This window comes from Coffea arabica, chromosome 11c (genome assembly GCF_036785885.1).
Source record: "Coffea arabica cultivar ET-39 chromosome 11c, Coffea Arabica ET-39 HiFi, whole genome shotgun sequence".
Lineage (NCBI taxonomy): Eukaryota > Viridiplantae > Streptophyta > Magnoliopsida > Gentianales > Rubiaceae > Coffea > Coffea arabica.
This window is the reverse complement of record NC_092330.1, coordinates 8,673,290-8,680,521: the sequence shown is the minus strand read 5'-3', so window position 1 is coordinate 8,680,521 and position 7,232 is coordinate 8,673,290. Positions and strand designations below refer to the sequence as shown.

Genomic DNA, 7,232 nt, shown 5'->3' with positions numbered 1-7,232 from the left:
CTAAGGCTTTAACTTATGATTCACTAACGTATTATTATCACTTCTAATTACGCACTTTCTCTTATCTAAAATTCACTCTTAATCACCAAATTGAGTACACACTCCACACCGATTAATCACATTGCCAAAAAATATAAATGTCACGCCCCAAATCGACCACCTGATTTGGAATGCAACATGCCGTGAAACTCAAGGGGTGTAACCCCTCCTGAAGTCTCACAAGGCATCTTACTTTGCTACACAGCCTTGCAAACAATGTTTGGGATATGTGCTTTTACAACAAAAGAAAAGATCCAATAGAACCACGCTCAATATCAACTAGCATAAGGAGTAAATGTGACAGCCCCACTTCCCCCTAAGGCGAATCAAAGGATTCGGCGGACTGCCTGCCCAACTCTCGCCAGGACTCACTCAAACTTTTCAAAAGAAATAAGAACTAACCTCGAAAATAAAAAAACCAATTCCCAAATTTGAAACACATACTTACATTCATTTCTATCTCAAAATAATATACAATCCCCAAATAAAATGAAAGTTCTCAGTTCTTAATACAACCAACCATATTCAAGCACTAGGGCGAGAACCATTACAAAAATTCAAAAGAACTAGATTAGGCTAGCCTGTACAGATCTGTCGTCCTTACTTGCATCCCCTGTTAAGAAAAACAAAACTAATAGAATGAACTAAAAGCTCAATGAGGTTCCAAACACACAATCAAACAATAAAGCTAATGCATTAACCATAGATAACCAATAATTCAAAAGACATTGACAATGGAAAGCAATAATAACACATTTATTAAAAGGATACGTGCTCACAAGGAGCCATTCATTCATTCGTTCATTCATTCTCCTTTCATTCCCTTTTTCCTCAAATCATTTGAAAATGTATTTTTGTAAGTAAAACCCCTCATTTGCAATATCAATCGTTCATTTATTTCATTCACCCCCTTCCAGACGTTGGCTGGACTCCACCAAACTACAAGGTAATACTCGAGTATACCAAACATTCACCCAAGGTCACCAAATCGCCTGACCGAGTCCGCTTCTGGCTCGAGTCGATCGGCAACGAAAGGCAGAGCCCAGTTCAGCCAAAAGGCTTACATTCATGCATAAGTAACGTTTCAATCATTGGATTATTGAAAATTCCACATTCATTTAGGTCGAGTACGATAAAGTACACACTCGTCTAGAAAACTCGTTTTGGCAATCATTGAACGCATTTAACATGTTATCAATCATTCATACAAGCCATATAATCAAGAAAACATAACAAACAAGAAACACTCACCTATTTACGTAAAATAATATCCAAAATATCCTTCCGGATAATACCGTCAGTCACCGATGAACCCTAATATAATCAAAAGAACACATTATGGTTCAACCGTCAAAGATTTAAGTGATTCAAAGAAGATTCGAATACGTACTAGTACAAAGTATAAATATGATTTTGGTGGTGAAAAGAGTACATTTAAACCAAAGGACATAAGTAAAATACTTGTAAAACTTATGCTCGCTCGTAAAACTTTAAAATCTCCATTTGAGTCGAAGTGACAAAAAAACGTATTTCTATTAGTCGTTAAGTTCATTTTTTCCCAATGGTACAAGTTTAGACTAAATTCTAACTTATATATCTCGATAAAAGAAGATGCAAATATCCTAGATAGTTCACGTGATATTCACTCTCAAGCCTTACTCGAGTCGCAAGTATAGCTATTTAGCCCTCGAGCTTAAATTTGGGCAGCACGCCTTTTGTATTTACCTATTTTCCAGCCATTTATGGCTTTATTATTTTTTTCAACCCAGCCCAAATTCGCACATAAACAATCTTAACACAATGGCCCTTCAACTAGGCTCAATGTCATCCAAATACAAGGCAATTCTAGCAAGTAAGCTTCACCTGGAAATTCGAAAATGGTGGCTAAAAGCTAAGTATAAGTCTTGACCGCTTTAATTAAGGTAACTTGTTAAAAGAGTAAAACTTTGCGGAAATGAGAGATACATTAGTGACAGAAGTTCAATAGGGGTACATTTGAAGTCAAGGAAGTGGAAAAATCAAGGTAAGAGGTTGGACGTAGGCCGTCCGAGGTTTTAAAGTCAGGAAGCCCGTTTCACTACTTCAGGAATCAACCGAAATGAATAGTAACAGTAAACTTTAAAAATTCGTAACTCGAGTTCCACAAGTCAAAAAATTATGAAAGCTATACCGTTGTAAAATATATTTTTAGTACTACCACATCTCAGAAGACACTTTTTAGAGATTCAAATCACAAATAGGCCAATATTCGACCTAAGTCAAAAATTAATTTTCCTGAAGAAACAGGACATTCAACCAGGGCAGCCTACTTTGAGGAGTCACAGACAGCAATACACATGGAGGAAAAATATGAAATTTTTACAGAACAAAGGTCCATGAGTCTAGTTTCAAATGTCACTGACGACACCTCAATCGGATTTTCCTACACCAAGATATAAGCATTTTACTGAGACTAGTCAGTGAAATCCGAAAATCTGGAAACTCATTTTTTTTATTTGTGAAAAACTCCTTTTCTCTTTTAAAACCACAAGATTTTTATTCAAACCACCCATACACTTAAGTATGACATTCATATCAGCAATTTTAACATAATTTAAGTATCAAATTTCAACAAAAACCAAAGGTGAAGCTCGGCTCTTCCTCTTTCCCATTTCGGACAATTTCAAGCTTTCACAAGAGTTACTTCACCTTTATTGCTGCCAATCTCACCTCTAAGCCAGCAATTTGCTACAAAGATCAAAGACAACATGCTACATCTCATACTAAACAAGAAATATAACATTGATAGTATGACTTCCTAGTGGAAACTCCTCAAAAATTCACACTAAAAAGCTGTAAATTGAGCTCATGTTTCTCCCTCGGTCAAATCTGGAAATTTCATTTTTGCAACCACCAGCTCACATGGATGCTATATTTACACCAAGCTTCATCTATCAAAAGGGATTCAAGGATTCCCTAGCAACTTGCAGCAAAACAAGAGCCAAAATCTAGTAAACAAAAGGTCATTCTTAGTTCAATCCAAGCTGGAAAAATTCCAGCAATAAAGCAAGTCTCTACAACCTGTTTCTACTTCAATCCAACCTCAACCAAACATACGTCAAAAGCCGTCTAAAGTATGTGAAAGAAATTGAAGTTCCAAGTCATGTTACCTTGAAAACAAGTTAGAAGTTAACTCCCCTGTTTTGGTCCTTCTACTCGATCAAGCAAGCTGGAAATGGAAGTAAGACACAAGCTTCCTTTCAGTTTTCTCTCTCTCGTTGCTCTTGGCTGAAGTGGAAGCAAAACAAGAGAAATTTCTTTATTTTCTCTCAAGCTTCTCTCGAATGGAAGGTGGGAGCAGGACACAAATCTTTCCTCTCAACTCTCTCTCTCGGCTAAAGTAGGACAAAATAAGTGACCAGCCTTGTTTGTCTTTGTTTTTCTTTCTCTCAGTGGTTGAGCTAAAGAAAAGAAACAAGAGGAAGTAAATTTGGCTTAGTCAACTTGCATGGTACTTGGTCAAAAATGGAGGCAATGGAGAAATATCTCTCTCTCGGTTGGGAAATTGGGGTAGGACAAGGAAAAAAACAATCCTGCAGCTTTCCCTTAATTTTTTTTTCTTTCTTGCTCAGTCAAAATTTTCGGCCAAGAGGATAAGATTATGGCTGATTTTTCCACTCCATGGTCGGCCAGGAGGTAAGACAAGGAATGGAATGTCTTGGTCCATTTTGCTTCCAAGGTGAAGACTAAAACTAGTATTGATCAAAGTCAAAAATCCAATAATTCTAAAAGTAATTAACCAAGATTAACCCTTCATTTCCACTCAAATAGAGTTTGCACAACCAAATAAGTTTGACTATTTCAATTAAACCCTTGCAAATGTGTTCAAAATTATTGGACGGAAACAAGAAGGTATAAAATCATATATAGATCATTTTCCAATTACTAAGAAATATAATTCATTCAAAGTAGAAAATTTCAAAAAAAAAAAAAATACGTTGCGAAAACACCTTGTAGCACAATAACCCCTTTTGTACAAATCTCCCACTAGTTCACAAAATTTATCGCACCTACCTCGCCAGTTGGATGAATTGGTATATCACCCCAAGAAAACCAACATGCAATAAATTGTATGAGGCAATAGGAGTAAAATCACGATTCAACCGTTAGATTAACCAGAGATTCAAGGCAATTAGATTAGAATACAAATATATGTATATATATATATAATTTTTTAGAATATCAATATAAATATAATTTTCGGGTTCTCACAGTAAACGTATCATGAAAATAAAAGTCAAACTTGTCTACTTATGGACAAGTGCCAGACACTAGAATCCCTCAAACATGACTAGAAAATAAAAATAAATGATAATGAAAAATCTCCGCTGCTAAGCTTATAAGCTTGACCACTATATCAACCTCCAACCATTGTCCATCTATTCTTCCTCTTCTTCCACGAACACTAACTCATATTCTCCATCGTTGTCTGCAAAGTGGGGTGATAAAAGGGGGGTGAGCTTTTGCAAGCTCAGCAAGTACTACCTACTATCCCTGTCAGATCATACATGTTACATATACATATAATTTTGCACTCACACAACACAATTCGTACTTCATATTCATAGCTCCAATTGTTACAAAAAGACCATAGAGTCGTATGCAAATTTGCAAACACAATTATGCATCAAATTCGAATACATAACAATCACCAAATAAAAGTTTCAACTTAATTGCCTTCATCGGTCTCTGTGTACACAGTCTAGTGTTTAACCCCCACTAGGGAAAGGTCATAGTTCGAATTCGAATTCATAATCATAGTAGTTGGGCCTGGTCCTGCCGAGTATAGTCATGATGGTAATTAAGAGGGTCCATTACATTAGTACATTTTATTTCAACACTTCAAAAAATAAGCATATCATGATAAAGATTCCATTCAAAATAGCATATATGATCCGAATTTTATATAGTAAAGTAATGTCCCAATTTGTAAAAAGTTCGTTGTTACAAATACAAGGATAGTGTGAAGTACTCACCTCAACTTCGACTAACTTCTTTTACTCTTCCACCCTATGAGCTAGCCCCTTACGTGTGACCCTAATAATATACAAAAGTATCATCCAACTGCCCATAAACAAACACTCTTAATTCGTGTGGCCTAAATTGGTCTCATTCCACGCTACTTATAGCTTCTACTACGTCTTACGAAAAAAATTCCAGATTCAACCGGTTGCTAGTGTTTTGGTCCTAACTTCAGGTATACGCATTGAAACCAGAAACTAAAGACACATCCGTGAACTAGACTTGAAACTCTACCACTTCCGTGAAAACTACTTCTCTAGATTTGTTCATTTGCCTTGGCAAAATTCGTTCATAAACTCCTATTACTCCATCTGCCAGATTTTCTGTTCATAATCTATTACTGGAAGAATTCCTAATCATTAAGTTAGACAATTAAAATCCCTTCCTTATTACTCATGATGTTTAAATCAGTCTTTACCTGATGTTAACCTCCCCTCAAGTTAAGGTTTAAGTGCTCTTCCAAGTTCCAAAGCAATAACTCATTAGATTTAACAATCCAATTCTTTTGACAGGTTTGAACTCACCACTGAACCCTTGCAAAAAGGATCTTTAAGAACTGGGTTTTATATCCCCAACATCCAGAATGTTCTTATACAAGTAATACCCCAAATATATGGTCAAATCTTGGGTGAAGATTGCCTTTAATTCGTTGCTTCAACCCACAAAAAGCAAGTTTCCAAATCTGCTACGAAACCCGACAGATTAGGCAACCGTTTTTTTTTCTTTTCTTCTTCCCACTTGGAGAAAACTCAAGAAACCTTTTCAAAAATTACCCAAACTTTTAAAATATGACCCTTTACATGTTAGGAGGTTTCTGGTTTAGGATTTTTGCAAAAATTATGCTTAAGAAAACGTTTTATTGACATACAACCCAACCTCATGCAAACGCTGCAGACGCACAACCAGTTCTGATTCAGAAATCGAAAGACCCTTCTATACTTCGAATTTTGGTCTGAAATTTTATACACAAACCCTACACATATAGGCCCATAACATATCAAAATTTCATAAAAAATCTCAGCCTCTAAGGCCATGAACAGATTCCATACTCTTGCCACTACAATCTGTCAAAACCCGTAGGCTATTCCTTCCTGGTTTAAACGTTCAAACCTTTTTCAGTTTTAACCCCTTACAATCACGTACTAAATCATAGGTCATGGTAGTTAGGATGAGACCCACAGTCCACACATTTTCTTCCTCTAATAAAGGGCTCAAAACTCATAGCTATTTACTAAGTTCATGAGACATGTGTTTTACCTCTTCAACACTCGCGTAACCGCCCTGTATGTGCACCTCCTTTGATCCCAAGCTTTCTTGAACTCCAGCCGACTCTCTCACTCCTTTTTCCTCGCTGTTGGTTGCTGAAAAAATTGCAAGGAGAACGGCTCCTCATTACCCTAGGTGTACTTATATAGACAAACCCTAATCACCATCCCCTTTGAACTAGATTTCCTTTTCTTTACCCAACCAGTGTTATGGTACTAGGCCTGATTCATTCCCAAATATTGGCCCATATCCTTGGTTATTATGTCCCTACGTATATCCCGAATGCCTAACCATATTTGGATTAGGAGTAAGGTAGGTATTTAATTCTTAATATATATACATACCTGTGTGTACATGGTTGCTATTGCAACATAATTACCCATTTGGTTATTGGACTATCTACCCCCCCCTCTTATTTAATATTATTATTTTTCCACAAAATTATTTATATGAAGCGCATCCTTCCTACCTATTCCAAATTATCCTTTTCATAAATAACTTTCCAATAGTCACAAAAATACCGTAACTAATAAGGTTCGAATTCCCTTCCTATGAATTTCAAAAGAAATCAATTGAGTCCCGGATTTTAAGCTTGATGGACTTTTAATTCAATTAAATAACTTCTTTTTTTTTTATCCTAATTTCAAGAATTTGTTTAAGGAAGGAAAAATTACGTGACATTATATTCTACCCCTCATACACAGTTTCGTTCTCGAAACTTACGTACCTTATGCGAACAAATGGGGGTAACTTGTCCTAATCTCATCCTCAAGTTCCCACGTAGCTTCCCTTGAATCATGATTTGACCACTGCACCTTTACAAAGGGAATTGTCTTGTTTCTCATGACCCGCTCTTTATGGTCCAC

General features: G+C 36.2%; 2 long non-coding RNA genes across 2 annotated transcripts; both read right to left on the bottom strand.

The window, feature by feature from the left end:
- Positions 1-246: 246 nt before the first annotated feature.
- Positions 247-3,436, bottom strand: LOC140017046 (uncharacterized). Its single transcript, XR_011823343.1, has 3 exons — positions 3,189-3,436; positions 1,291-1,353; positions 247-652 (listed from the first exon to the last, which is right to left on the bottom strand). It is a non-coding gene; the product is annotated as an uncharacterized lncRNA (long non-coding RNA).
- An 805-nt stretch (positions 3,437-4,241) lies between these two features.
- LOC140016625 (uncharacterized) lies at positions 4,242-6,532 on the bottom strand. Its single transcript, XR_011822822.1, has 2 exons — positions 6,358-6,532; positions 4,242-4,507 (listed from the first exon to the last, which is right to left on the bottom strand). It is a non-coding gene; the product is annotated as an uncharacterized lncRNA (long non-coding RNA).
- Between the last annotated feature and the right edge of the window lie 700 nt (positions 6,533-7,232).